The following is a 16,074-nucleotide window of genomic DNA, read 5'->3' as shown; positions in this document are numbered from 1 at the left end:
AATGCTTTACTCCATAGAACCTTAAGCTCTAAAGCAATTTAGAGCGATCCTCTTTGTCCGTCCTTTTGCTGTAGACTGAAGAAATTTTATGCGACCAATGACTTGTATCTTCAGGGGCATGCGACTCCTTTCACTCAGTGCTGTTTCCACAATTGCCACTATGCCTCTTCTTAATGGCGATTAAAACTGGACTAGGTTCTTTGTCCAGGTTTCTTTGTTCTTCTCCGTGTTGGAAGCACTCTTCTTGAATGACATCTTATATTTCACTTTTCACTTCACTTTTTATATTTGTTCTTCTCTGGGTTTTCGACACTTGTTGAATGACACAAAACGATCAATGAACTATTATAAAAGAATTTTTCAATATTTTTCTGACAGGTACTTATAAATGGACTTATTTATTATACCTGTTTCAGCACGTGTACGTTGTAAAATTTTTAAAAATTTCCAAAAAAATAAGGCTAATAAATGTGGTTTCTGCAGTCAACGGAAAAACACACATCAATAAAAAATGCAAATCCTTTTCTTCATACATTGAATTTAAAGGAGTAACTCCCATAAATGAACCAGTAGAACAATTAGTCATAAATTTATGAGAGTTTATTATCTCCCTACCGCAATCATAAAAATGAGTTATCCTTTTTTCACTAATTTGCAATTTGTGAGAATCATAATAAATCGTCAAAGTTTTTTCCCGAGAGATACATTCGATTCAACATGTGATACCTTCACTTAATTGTAAATAAGCACGTGAGATGTTCATCGATATTTATGATCAATGTCTCATTTTGTTCATAGGTTATGTGGCTTTTCGTGGGAGTAATACAAATTTTCAAATTTTTCCGTTTTGGGTTTATAAAACTAACAAAAAAGAAAAAAATTTAAAATTTGCCACAAAAATATAATTTCAAAGTGGTTTGTGCGTGACCTTTTTTTAGAAATTAAATGGAATGAACGTTACTATTAGCATTAATAGGCAAAAGTTCATTCATTGCTGCTACAGGACATCATTTTTGAGAAAAAAGGTCAAAAAGTCATAACCCTAATATACAATGATATACAAGACATGGTACAATAATACAGGTAGCATTATCATGCCAGCTGATGGTAACATAATGTGTCAACTGCATTGAATTGATGTCAAATTTTGACATCTTATGTTGCCAACAATTGCCGATGCGGCTACCTGTGTATTTGTACCATGATACAAGATATATGTCATGGTACAATAATACAGGTAGCATTATCATGCCAGCTGATGGTAACATAATGTGTCAAGTGCATTGAATTGATGTCAAATTTTGACACCTTAAGGCCTGCGTACATAAGCTGCTCTGCCTGATTGCCTTGCTTTTCTGCTTCATTTTTGACATAATAAAAATAAAAGAATAAAGAAGGCCGAGGAAATTTCGAACTGGGTTGCCCTTTTCTTTTTTATTCTTTTATCAGAAGTAAGCAAGGTAAGCAGGCAAGGCAGCTTATGTACGCAGGCCTTTATGTTGCCAACAATTGTCGATGCGGCTACCTGTGTATTTGTACCATGATATATGTTATATGTATATCTTATGGGTACTTTACACGATATGTTTTTTACATATGAGTTGTCACTTTGCATATACATTTTGTATGGGAGAAGTGACAACTCATATGTAAAAAACATATCGTGTAAAGTACCCATTAGCAAGGTGATACAATAGGTCTGTACGATAACCCAAAAATTTGTACAAATTCGTACAAATTTTTACTGAATGCTGTTCGATAACAAAATTATCCAGCAAAAGAGAGCGAGTTTGGAGAGTTTTGTGACTGAGAACTTGCAAATTTTTGCTGGGAAAATATGTCCCGTAAACATTTGTAAGTTCGGCCAGCTTACTTTTAATCAGCTGTTCAATGTAAACAATTTGAAATGTTAACATTTTTGACTAAATCCTGTCGAGGATTTATGGCTAGTCTAAATGGGCTATTAAATTCGCCTCACTATTAAACCATAGAGGACGTTTGTGTATAACAGACAATTAATGGGTACTTTACACGATATGTTTTTTACATATGAGCTGTCACTTTGCATATACATTATGTATGGGAGAAGTGACAACTCATATTTAAAAAACATATCGTGTAAAGTACCCATAACAGAGCACAACAGAAATAAAAGCGTACACCATAGACCACAGTTTATACAGTTGGACACTAAGCCCACCTGATTGTTATGTTTGTTGTCAAAAACATTATTGTGATTTAAAATACAAAGAACAAAGACATATGAAACAAAGTATATTAACATTTTATCAACAAACCCATGTTAAAAACCCCATTAAGGCGCAATTCGGCTTATGCAAATTGTAAGAAAGCAAAAAGTTTGACTCACGATTGTATTCCATAGCAGTTTCCAGTTCATTAAATATGAATATAGCGGTTAAAAACGCCTTAAATTGTTAAATACTTAACAGAATGTTGTTATGATATCGTAACAACAGAGGTTAACTCCATCTATTGACAAATGTTAACAATTGAGTTTTCCAATCTTTATTTACATCTTTGCCTATAGAAGGTCGGCCATTCAGAGTTCTGTTTACCAACTTTTGACAACAAACATAATAGATTTTATATTATTGTGAAAAACGGTTTACCGTTTACTTTTCATTCATGTTTTGCAGTTTTTCTAACAATTTTTGGGTTTTTAATAAATTTTTATTTTTCCTGTCATAATTAATTTATTTCGATAAATTCTCTCATTTGTTAGAGACGGGACATATTTTATCGTCCTTCGGAGAGTAATTTAAATTGTACAATGTACAAAAATCGTTGTTCGTTCTCAAAATTTTGTATGGGAAATTAAGTAATTATATCGTAATTTGGGTTCGAATAACGAATGGAGAGCGAATTAGCCTTAGTATGAACAAGGCATTAAACAAACACAATTACGAAATGTGTATGTATTCGGTGCCGAGGGCTGGTCTATACCAGTGTTAATCACCACTGGGCTCGCGAGCCGTGTCTGTGTGAACACACAAAATCTCAATTGTGGAGAGTTTGAACGTTACTCTCACCATCGATCATCTTCTTTGTTTTAGCAATGAATCATGGTAAAATTACTAAGGTAGATGCCTCAGCCCAGCTGATCGAATCTAATATGTACGTCAAAAAACTAGGAATTCGCCATGAAAAATCAAAACAAAAAACCATATGATTCGGTAAGTAAGAGATAGCATGTCTACACTTTATAGAGAAACACAAGCGATTAAAAAAGAGACAACAAGAGACCATTTGGCGAAAATTTTGACAGCTTACATTACAAAAAAAGTTGCTTTGTTGTAGCAATTCGCCGATGCATCTACCTTTGTAATTGTACCATGCAATGAACCCATGGCCCAATTACTGATCCTCCAGCAAGCGAATTCAAAGAAAAACAAAGATTTTAAATGTCAAAATTCATAAACTGAGGCGAACAAATGTTTTGAAGCGAATTTCTTTTCTGTCAATTCAGGTAGATACATACAAAAATTTTCCTAGAAAAAGTTGTTACCGTAGTTTTTTTTTGTTTGACGAAACAGAAAATACCACCTGATCGAACTTGAACTGCTAAAATAAGTTATTGTAAATGAAATTCTCATACAAAACACAGCATATGTTGACATTGTACAACAATAACTTTATTTGTTTTCTTTTTTCGAGATACATCTACCTGTTTCTGTACAGTTTGACATTTCTACGAGTATACCTCGCAGCGAATTCAAATGACAAATATGAATTGTGACAGCTCAAATCGAAATCATCTGATTTTGCTGGGGGCCTGTAATTGGGCCATACAATGAATCAACGCACACGATGTTTATATAGAGAGGGATAATCTCATGGTACAATAATTTGGAAGGTAGGTCAGGTTCGAACAAATTGTGAAAAACAAGGCCAGGGTGTTTTTGCTTATTCTGTCAGAATTACTGAACAATTTGCTATGAGGTTCTATTAAACCCATTTTAATTTTTAAATTTGTTTCAAGGATGCTTTTTCTCCTCATTGGAGCCTGTCTACTACCTTAAAATACGACTATGTACTTCGTACATAAAATGAAAGGTAATGACAGAATCTAATGAGTGACGTTTGAGAAAAGCCCGCCTCTCAGTATCTACGCTAGAGTTATTAAAACTAACACCAACGATAGGATCACGTCCTACTCGTCAAACCCTTTGTACAAAGGTAATACCGTTCCACGAACGTTAAATCAATAAAAATACAGTCCACTGCGATTAGAAAAAATACTTTCACATCGTGTTTTATTTTTCTCTAATTTTCTTTCCATATTGCTACGCAAACATTGGTCCTTCGAGCCGGATTTTACGATCGGTCTCTTTGCCTTTACAAGGAAAACCCAAAAACCAACAAAAAGCAACGACTACGTCGCAGCAACAACAACAAAGGATCTACGATCAACCACATCAATTTATTTTCCAATAAATTGCGATTTTTACCATCACAACAAAGGTATGTACACATTTCATTACGTGAAAAAGTGACATACCAAAATTTACAAGTGTTGTGCAAAATTAAAAGTGAAAAACAAAACCGTCACCTACGATATTGCCGTCGGTAAAATTCATTTAAAAATACCAACAAAACTAAGTGTCAAATCACCCACTATTTTCTCACATAATAGCAACAACAATCACAGTGATTTTTTTATGTTTATTAATTTCTACATTTATTGGTGTTTTCGCACATTTCTTTTATATTTAATATAAATACATATTGTTATTGTGGTGTTTTCCTTTTATTCTCTTCTTCATGTTCCCCAAAAACACAAAAATCATCACAACAATAACAATTCCAATATAAAAGAATAAATGTCATTCACTTGTCATTACTGCTGATTGTTTCCACCTTTAATTAATACGGGTGGCAGATTTGGCACTCATATACCATTTACACTACGATCGATTGTATTAGGGGTATTCCCGTGTACTAAAAATTAAAATTATTTTCGTAAAGATATTTTAGTGCAGTTTTCTCTTATTTTTTGAGTTGAATCCTTCGGATATTAACTAAAAATAAATTTTATTCGTGTTTTTGACACCGTGCCCCCCTACCGTCGGTATTAGTGAAGTGGTTTTGCGAATTTTAATTTTTTTTAATATTTTTGGAAATTTGTTTTCGGCAAGTGCTATCTTCGATACGTTGCCATAGTTTACGTGTATTATACGATACACTCTAAATATTTTGCAAAATTTGGAATACACTGAGAGAAAATTGGATTTAGTTTTACATTTTTCTTAAAATTTAAAGAATTTTTTGTGGTTTAATCACGTTAAACCTCAAATATATTGCCGTATCCACGATACATTATTGAAATAGTCTACGACTATTAATAAACTCAGTGTATTTTACCAATAAAATAATTTTATTTTGAAGCATCACGTGTTTTAAAATTATTTTTTCTAATACTTTAGTGAAAATTTACCTTTATTGGATTTTCGCCTACAATTTTTGACATCACGTGTCATTTCCAAAGTAATAAAATAATTTTCGTGCAATTTTATTGAATTTGTACAACTACGTGCATTATTTAGGAAATTCATTTAGTCTTCGACTACATTTAATTTCTCAATACGACATTTCGTGTCACAAATTATCTTTGTTTTTGACTTTAATCGTGAATTTCATTCAAAATGCCCCTCACTCCTTTAGATTTATTCAACAGAGCTGCTGATGCTTTAGTCAAATTTGATGCCTACTTCAGTTCCCAACGGGACGATGAGCTCGATGTTTATATCTTAGAATTGCTAGGAGCTGAGGCGAGAACATTATGGGAAAAAGTTAAACTACAATCTGATATATGCCTCAATTATCTATATGAAGATAAAAATTCCAATAAGGACAACCTTGTAGCTGCCGACATCAAATTCGATGTCGCATACAAGTGTTTTATGAATGTTTTATCGTCCATTAATAGAAAGTTAGGTGTACTCCGGACCTCGTCTCAGTCACCTACTTTCACTTCTCCAAAATCTCATATAGATAAACCTACAGTACCACGTTCTGAAGATACAACGACCATTTCCGATGTTTCACATCGATTGACACCTTCAAATAACACATCCTTCACATCCTGTGGAGATGTTAATGCTGGTCATAGACTTAATTTACCTCCCTGTGACATTGAAGTGTTTAATGGCGATTTTCTCTCCTGGCCTACGTTCAGGGATTTATTTTCTGCCCTCTATATAAACAACAGCGGCATAAGTGATATAGAACGCTTATGTCATTTAAAGAAAAAGACCAGTGGTGATGCCCATGAAATAGTGGCTAAGTTTTCGCTTACCCACACAAATTTTAGTCTGGCGTGGAATGCTTTGCAACAAACTTACGACAATCCACGTATTTTGGTGAACCACCAACTAAAACGCCTCTTTGACCTACCAGTTTTAGAAGAGGAAACTTGTTTAGGGTTGAAGTCTTTGCAAAGAGGCATAAACGGGTGTATTTCGTCCATGTCTAATTATGACGTGCCGACAGAAGACTGGGATACAATTCTAGTTTTCCTTTGTCTTCAGAGATTACCTAAACACTGCGTTGTGCTATGGGAACAATGCATTAAAAACAAATCTGCATTGTCCTCGTGGGCAGATTTGGATCAATTTCTCACGGAAAGAATCCAAACTCTTACCTGCTTACGTGATATTAGGGGCATAGACTACGTCGAACCTCTAAATCACAACAGACTTTCCCATTCCACGAATGGTGAAAGCACTAAAACATCTGTGGCCTCGCCACAAAGCACACCTCGTTCATCACGGTATTCTCGTGCACCCTCGCCTAAATCATGTGCTCTTTGTTCACGACAAAGGCACCATCTTAGGGTTTGCCAAAAATTCCTTCGACTTTCAGTTCCTGAAAGGATAAGTGCAGTTAAGAAACATTACTGTTGTCTTAACTGTTTGTCTCACGGACATAAAGCTTCAAAATGTAATAGTGTACATAATTGTACTATATGCAACAAAAGGCATCACACCCTGTTACATAGGGAGGTCTCACCGCATCGTACGTCTCCGACGTCGCCTGATTCCAGGAGTTTAGTTGCTTTAAATTCCCCTTCTACCTCTACAGGTCATCCATCTGGGTCTAATTCTAGACAAGTATTCCATGCCACTCAGAATAGGGAAATATTGTTAGGCACGGCTATGGTACATATTGTGCACCAAGGTACTACGTACCCAGCCAGAGCTTTAATTGATCCTGCTTCTGAATCATCTTTCATTTCTGAAAATATGCAGAGTAGAATAGGTATTGCCACAAATGCAGTTAGAGCCTCAATTTTGGGTGTGAGTAGGTCAGTTTCTGTCATTTCTGACAAAGAATGTTCCATTCACATTGTGTCTCCTTTGGACGCTACGCATTCAATGGACACAACTGCTCTTGTCGTCCCGACCATTGCAGATAATCTGCCCTCCTGTTCCATCCCAACTGACACTCTACCACAATTGCCAAATCTACGTTTGGCGGACCCCGATCCATTCTCTTCCCATTCTGTTGACCTTCTTCTTGGTGCAGATCTTTATCCGAAGATTCTGGCACAGGGCTCTCATACTAAGGTATTAGGTTCGTTGTTAGCGCAAAGTACAGTCTTCGGCTGGATCCTTACAGGTCCAATGCCATCCACCCATACTGGGCCTTCTATTTAGGGATTCTCCTTGAAATAGTTAGGATAGAAGACTGGGGACATTGAGTCTTTGGGCTCCAATTTATCCATACGGACGCTATTGACAGTCATGCACTTAACCTTCGGTGGTGTATGTGTTGACGGGTTAGTAAGCCATGCTAGGTTAGTTTTCCCACGGAAAACAGGGATTACATCGCCTACACTTCTCCACCACTTGCTACGCAAATATTGGTTCTACGACCATCTACTTAAACTTTGGCCCTACGGCCGTCTATCTTATGGGTTTTAATGGGCACATCCTAAAATGTTCATTATGCATTTGATTAAAATTTTGATTAATAAAAAGTCCTAAAATATTCCGTCACTGGATATTTCATTCAAGCTCCTCCGGGGCAAAAATATTTATCTATGTTCGAAAGAGGGTATCAATACTGATACTGAAAACGAAATTTAATCCCGACGGCACTCAATCATCCATATTCCCACTCCCACGGAGTTAATTAATAATAGACCATGTTTCGAGGCGTCTACGCGACCTCACTACTTTTTCGTGTTATTGAAAAAATATAGCTTTGATGACCGTGTTAGAGCCGCGAAGCATCGGGCTATATATATGTAAAACGACCAACGGTTAAGAGGTCCTTCTGACCTAAAAGTTTGTTTTATTGTTTAATTCTCGCTTCCTCTCCATTTTTCTTATGACTTGGAAAATTTCGAATGATGGTTGCGACGATGGTGTGAGGATGACGTCCCCATGCACGACAAGGAACAACAAGCTGATGAAGCCTACGGCAAAAAGGACAGCTGGTACTGTACCTCCTTCGGAGAATACAGTCCTATTTTTATACAAATTAATTTCGCCCTCGGCGACTCCTCGGAGTTCCTCCAGGAGAAACTTGTGGTCTCGCCACGTAAATCTGTAAGAGGTGGTCTTCAATCACCTTTTACAATCTTTACATGATGATCAAGGTCTCCACGAGGCATTGCACGATCGTGCCCCACGGGCACACGAATGTAAAGTACTTAAATAACTAACATTTAATTTTGCAACATAGCTGGATATTGCAAGGCCGGCGGAATGAACAATTTGCTATGAGGTTCTATTAAACCCATTTTAATTTTTAAATTTGTTTCAAGGATGCTTTTTCTCCTCATTGGAGCCTGTCTACTACCTTAAAATACGACTATGTACTTCGCACATAAAATGAAAGGTAATGACAGAATCTAATGAGTGACGTTTGAGAAAAGCCCGCCTCTCAGTATCTACGCTAGAGTTATTAAAACTAACACCAACGATAGGATCACGTCCTACTCGTCAAACCCTTTGTACAAAGGTAATACCGTTCCACGAACGTTAAATCAATAAAAATACAGTCCACTGCGATTAGAAAAAATACTTTCACATCGTGTTTTATTTTTCTCTAATTTTCTTTCCATATTGCTACGCAAACAATTACCATAACTGAATATGCAACAGGTTGTACTGTTTATTTGATATTTTGGATCATTAACTAAAAACGCGAAAAATGAATGGGAGGCTAAGTTTTCTGTACAGAGTCAGCTTCTGTATATGTTCAAAAGTGTGTTTCATCACAATGTTGTAATAAATACAAATAATAAATGTTGTAATAACAATTTTCATTTCGACTGAATTATAATATGAATAAAATATTTTGTCATATCCATGTAGGGACTGTGGCCGATTTAAAGATCACATAAAGCTAGCTTTTTTTTTAAACATAAGTGGCATTTATCGATTATTTTCCCTTATGCCAACTGACTAATTTTACAAGGCGATGAGCGCCTGAGTAGTCAGTATTGTCCAACGCCAGATAACTTTTCGACTGATAATAAACTAACTTTTTTGTCTATTTGTAGTCAGTTTAAAACATAATGTGAAAAAAAAACAATTTTTGTTTCTGTGTTTTTTTTTTATTTTTGACTTTTCATATTCTCTCTCTCCCTCTCTTTGTCTCTCTCTCTTTTTTGTTAGAGGGAAGAGGAGGCAAATGTGTATATTTCCTTTGTGTTCCTTTTTAATTCCAGAATAATATGAGTAATGTGTACGAATATGTTCAGTCCATCAACACTGTATTCTATAACTGAATGCTGCATTTATACGAAGAATATTAAGAAAAAGCAAGTGCGAATTATTTATACATTTGTGCCTTATTTTTTCGACAAACAAAAAAACTTTGCAGAAGGTACATGTTTCTGTTTTTACAGTGGTTAATCTCTAGATAACTTTTCGACTATGCCCTACCTTGTAATGATTCTACCATGGATAATCTCGTGTGTGTGCCCAACACAAACGGAGCGGTTGCATTTGTAGTTGTTGGTGAACACTGGTCTACACCAATCCCAATAAACAATTTTTACCGATGGCTCTGATATTAGATTCTTTTAAGAGGTTTTCCAAAGTTTGTTCAGAAAATTTACGGAATTCTCAAAATTTCCCTCAGAAATTGAAGCGATCTACAGCAAGATTTCGTTTAAGAATTTCTGCACACTTTCGTGCGCTTGTTTTCGAAAATGTTGCGAGTAATCTGCACATACTCTAATGGGAAATTTTGACTCGTTTCTCTCTCTCTCTCTCTCTCGGGAACAAAATTGCCGAACATTCGTCGAGAGTTGATTTAAAGGCAAGGGGGAAATTTTTTGTGTCTCCACGATATTGCTTGTTTTTTTAGTTATGTTGCAGCTGTTAAGTGAATAAGACGTAACGGAACAAGATATTTTGTGATGAAATTGGCACATGTTTTACAATAAATGAAAGTGTAAGATTGTATAAATATTTTTCTAAAACGTTGTTTATAATATTAGCTGTGTTCCAGAACTAAAAAGTTTTTACAATTTTTACGACTTTTACACATTTTACTCGAAAAAGCGTTCCCGTACACAAAAAAGTTGTAAAATGTTCACTTCTCTTTAAACAAAAATGGCGCTGAATGACGCTCTCTTCAAAAACTTTTTACACGACAAATTTGGGCGAGTAAAAAAATAGTAACATGGTTGCCGGCGTCTGATTGGCTGATACGCCGACTTTGACATTTGTTCCAGTTTTTTGACGTATTTTCCATTTTTCCGTTCCCGAACTTTTTGAAAAAACTTTTTTGTGACAACAATTTTTCTCTCTTTCTCTCTTTTACGAGTTTTACTATTAAAAAGTACGGGAACGAAGCTATTGTTATTTCTATTTTAGATAAATCAAATGGAAAATTTGTTCGCAAGGACTGTGCTTTATGATTTTATAAATGTACAATTCAGTGGGCAGCAGCGTGTCTCCACGATATTGCTTGTTTTTTAGTTATGTTGCAGCTGTTAAGTGAATAAGACGTAACGGAACAAGATATTTTGTGATGAAATTGGCACATGTTTTACAATAAATGAAAGTGTAAGATTGTATAAATATTTTTCTAAAACGTTGTTTATAATATTGTTATTTCTATTTTTGATAAATCAAATGGAAAATTTGTTCGCAAGGACTGTGCTTTATGATTTTATAAATGTACAATTCAGTGGGCAGCAGCGACGAATACTATTTCATCAACATTGTAATAATAAAAAGTTCAACAAATATTTTAAATAAAGTTCCAATTTAATCAATGAGAAATTCGAATCGTATCCTAATAAACATTGAGAATTTTGGCAGAAAATATTCAGAATATCTAATAAAACATCAGAATAGTTTCCGATTTACGGATAAAATATCTAGATTTTTTTTTTAGAATTTGTTCCGAAAATTTTCAGTATCTCGAAACAAATCTCCGAAAAGAATTCTTTTTTCTTCAGATTTTCGAATATTTCTTCAGAGTGTTATCAGAAAATCTTTCGAATTCTAAATACGAATTCGTGTAGAAACTAGAATGTTCTTTCCCCCATTAATGGGGCTCCCATTTGTTATTGTGTGCATACGAATTTCTCACACACACAATTCAACTAATAAAAAAACCTGGCACTCATACAGTAACAGCTGTTACGGGCTAGCCCGTAAAGTAGGGCTGATCACACAACTACAAACATATTTTGATTGTGTTGGTTTTGAAACATAAACATTTTGGTAGTTTCCCAACATACCATTCAGTCTGATTTTATAAAATTTACGAAAAACAATTCGTATAAATACAGATAAGCTAGTACGGATAAGCTAATAATTAGCATACACATTCATTATTTTCAAGAGAATGAAGTTTCGTTTATTCTCCAGTGGCTACACAAGAATTTATAATTCAAATATGTTTTTTGTTCGAGTAATGTTGGTTTGTTGGGTTGTCTTGTGTAATGGAAAATATGTGTGTATTGAAAATGTTCATTTCAAAAGCAAAAGCTCTCTTTTTCAATTGTGTGAGTGAGCAAATTGTCACACACCGACAGGAGAAGTGCGCCCTTTGATCAGCCTTGCCGTAAAGTATGCAATAGAAAAATATGTTGTACCATGCATGGTACACAAAGGTACAAAGGTAGATGCATCGGCGAATTGCTACAACAAAGCAACTTTTTTTGTAATGTAAACTGTCAACATTTTCGCCAAATGGTCTCTTGTTGTCTCTTTTTATCGCTTGTGTTTGTCTATAAAGTGTAGACATGCTATCTCTTACTTACCGAATCATACAGTTTTTTGTTTTGATTTTTCATGGCGAATTCCTAGTTTTTTTGACGTTTTAGATTCGATCAGCTGGGCTGAGGCATCTACCTTTGTAATTGATGAGAATAACAACAGAACGACCACCATTCAGTCTTCGTTCAGAAGTCAATGAAGAAGGTTCTGCTGTCGCCTGTTTCAATGATTTTTAATTTTTTAGTTTTTATTTTTTCATAATATAATTTACAATTAATGTTGAGTTGAGCCTCAGCGCCGTTTGGCATAAGAGAGGCATGTTGGCAAATATAAACAATTTCAATATATATTACACTTATACAAAATCAATGACTATATTATAAAAAAAAAAAAAAACAAAGAAAAAAATATTATAACATTTCATCAATACATGTTTTAAGATGCATTTTTAATGACTAGACATCGGATTTTTGCATGTTTTTTATTTCTCATCTGATTGAACTCAAATTTTGGATCTAGGCGTTTTAAGGGCCAACTTTTCGATATTTGGGGTCATATCAAAAACATGCAAAAAATATGCAAAAAATATGCAAAATATAAGCAAAAAATATGCAAAAAATATGCCAAAAAATATGCAAAATATGCAAAAAATATGCAAAATATGCAAAAAATATGCAAAATATGCAAAAAATATGCAAAATATGCAAAAAATATGCAAAATATGCAAAAAATATGCAGAATATGCAAAAAATATGAAAAATATGCAAACAGTTTTTGGCCGCAAATCGTCATAAAAGTCGTAAAATTGTCAATTAATGTTAGAAAAATCGTCAAAAATCTTCAAAATGTTCTAAATTAAGATAGTTGGCCGCTTAACGTCGATTTTTTAGCAGATTATTGTGTTATCGAGACCTCTTACGACAGTGTGGTGTAGGGTATAAAAGAATGGTATTGTAATACAATTTTTTTATTATTAAACTATGCAAAAATAAAAAAAATTTGATAAAATATGAAACGTTCTATGTAAAATTCAATATTTTCTTTGTTATAATTTGTAGCGTTGGGCTGGTTATTGTTCAAAGGGAACAAATCGATGACGGATTTTTTAAGGCGTCAACCGCATAAAGTTTTTAGTTTGGTCAGATTTTAAGACTGTCAAAGTTTGAGCACAATTCGAATATGTAAACATGTGCCACTGGGGCCTCGACATTATGAAAATCTTAATTTTTTGGCTATTTAGCGTTTCGGAGACTCATTTTTCTCGAAAAGGTTAAAGCTTTTTGCCCATATTAAGCATTAAATTAAAGGCCATTCTGTTCTTAACATTTCTTGCTGAACAACAAAGTATAAGTATATATAATAAATCTAATTCTAAATTTGTATTACAGAATTCGAGATAATAAAGCCAATGTCCCTAAAAACGTGACTGGGTACGCCTTTGTGCGAAAATGGAGACTATTAAAAAACATTATCTTCATTTTTATCAATTTTTTGAATGAAAACAAATGTCTTTTACATTTTGTTCTAAATTAAATTTATTCGAGAGTCAGACATCATGTGGTTTTGGAGCTATCTGCTACAGCTGACTACTTGAAGAACTCTCTGCTATGTAGTTCGCAACTTTTAAGTTGTTTGCCATCCGTTGCACCTCCTGGAAATTCGGAGTTAATGTTTAATCTCTTGAACAACAAGAATTATGGCAGACTTTTTTCTAGGATTTTCGGCATTTGCTCTTTTGGATGTTTGGATCGAATATTTCTGAAGAAATTTTAATCTTTGCTTTGTTAAGAATTTTGTCGCCTTTTGACTCTTTACGGCGTTTTGCACCGTTGGATCAAACAATGCTGGTCAGCAAGTTCAGGACTAAGATACCATAGATTATTAATTATGTTGTTATTTCCTTTTCCGGAAATTTGTGTGTCAATTTTTTCATATTTCAATACATTTTCAATGAGGTCTAGGTCTTGTTTTGATGCTAAACGTATCGTAGAATCTGAAGAACCATCTGTCCCGAATACAATCAAGCGTGGCTTCAAGAAAATCGTAAGTATGCAATTGTCATTGGTGCTGGACCCCTGTAAGGTGTATATGAACGTTACTAGTATCATTATGGCTACAGTAGAAGCTATCGGAGAGGATCCCTTCAAATATAAGATCTCTAGAAGCTTTATTCGTGAACAGCGGAGAATAAACCGTGAACGAGGCTATTTGTGTACACTGGCATGGAAAACTATTACCAGATATTCTCAAAACAGGGAAGAAAAACGGGTTGCTGTTCTGGTATCACATGGGGGTAAAGAACAACTCCTAGGTGTTCCTGAAACAGACAGTAGCTCATAAGAGAAACAAGAACTAGCAGTGTACAAATGCCTAGAAAAATGGGGTCTCACCAGCTCGAGCAGATATTAGATAGTACAAACTTGTTAGAAAATTGTTGAGAGGGATTTTTGACTGCAAGTTTGGAAGCACATCCGGACATCAACCAAACATATTCAAGCTACATCTATAAGAATAGTCTGCGATTGCCAACTCCAAGTTCGAAGTAGGCGAGAGTGTTTTAAAACTACTGCCCAACCCACTTCCCAAGAACAAAAGGCCGTAGGAGCACCTTGCGTTTAAATCGTTCGAGTCTGGACGCCCCCAGAATGTTTTTACAATGTTTTATTTAACTTGCTTTGTTGTCTGTTTAGTTCAAATCTAGTAACTCATTTTTCACATAGTTGCGGTTGACCAATCGAACTATAACTTTGCACACTTTTCAGATTTGGATGACAATACATGAATATGAAACCAAAACCAATATGGATCCATTATTTCCTATAGCCCCCATTAGCAGTACCACCCGATTTTAGGTATTTTGTGGATTTTATCTTCATTTTTAGTCGGAATTGGCTGTACTTTGGCATATGGAGTTTCCAATGGTACAGAAACTTCCCCACCCCAATTTTGGACATAGGTCAAGGGCTTGATATATCCCCCATATAGCGGTACCACCCGATTTCAGGCATTTTAAATTTTGTATCTACATTTTCGGCCTAAATTGGCTGTAATTTGGTTATGGGATTCTCAGTGGTCAAAAAAATTAATTTACTAAAAAGTTAAAAATAAAAAGTAATTTAAAAAATTAAAATACAATGTTTTATCCATAAATGCACTAGAAACTAGAAAATAATTTTTCGCTTAGCCTTAATAATTATATTCTTCTTCATGATGGAATCTTTTAAATAAAACGCTTGCATTTAAATTGCAAATGGTGACAAAATAAAACGGCAAGCGTTTTACTTAAAAGATTCCATCATGAAGAAGAATATAATTATTAAGGCTAAGCGAAAAATTATTTTCTAGTTTCTAGTGCATTTATGGATAAAACATTGTATTTTAATTTTTTAAATTACTTTTTATTTCTATTTTATTTGTTTATTTGGTATCCCAAACGACAACAAATGAGTGTTATAAGTGAGAGTTTGGGTTATTGATTTTACAAAACCTATAATGAACAAGATAATATTTATGTAGATATAATATGGGATATATTGGGTAAACATGATCAATAGGTTAAAAAGATATAGAGACAATAGATTGAGTTTAATACAAACAAGTAAAAAAGAATCAGTCGGCTTTGCTGACAGAGATATACCCTCAGCCTATGTGAATTGAAATATTAATCTACGGACAGATCGAATGTATTTCGGGTCTTTTTAGAATTTTGTGTCCATTTTGTACCTTTAAACTTGCCGACGATAATGTAGATTAGGATTAAAGTTTTGCGGAGGGGCTACTCAAATGAATAGACGACATAGGAAGTGGATATGATTTTGAGAGGCATATCTTTTTGATATATATTGACCACACTAGTTATTTC

The sequence above is a fragment of the Musca autumnalis genome, unplaced genomic scaffold (assembly GCF_047663935.1).
Source record: "Musca autumnalis isolate F117 unplaced genomic scaffold, ASM4766393v1 scaffold_4, whole genome shotgun sequence".
NCBI lineage: Eukaryota > Metazoa > Arthropoda > Insecta > Diptera > Muscidae > Musca > Musca autumnalis.
This window is presented reverse-complemented; position numbering follows the sequence as displayed.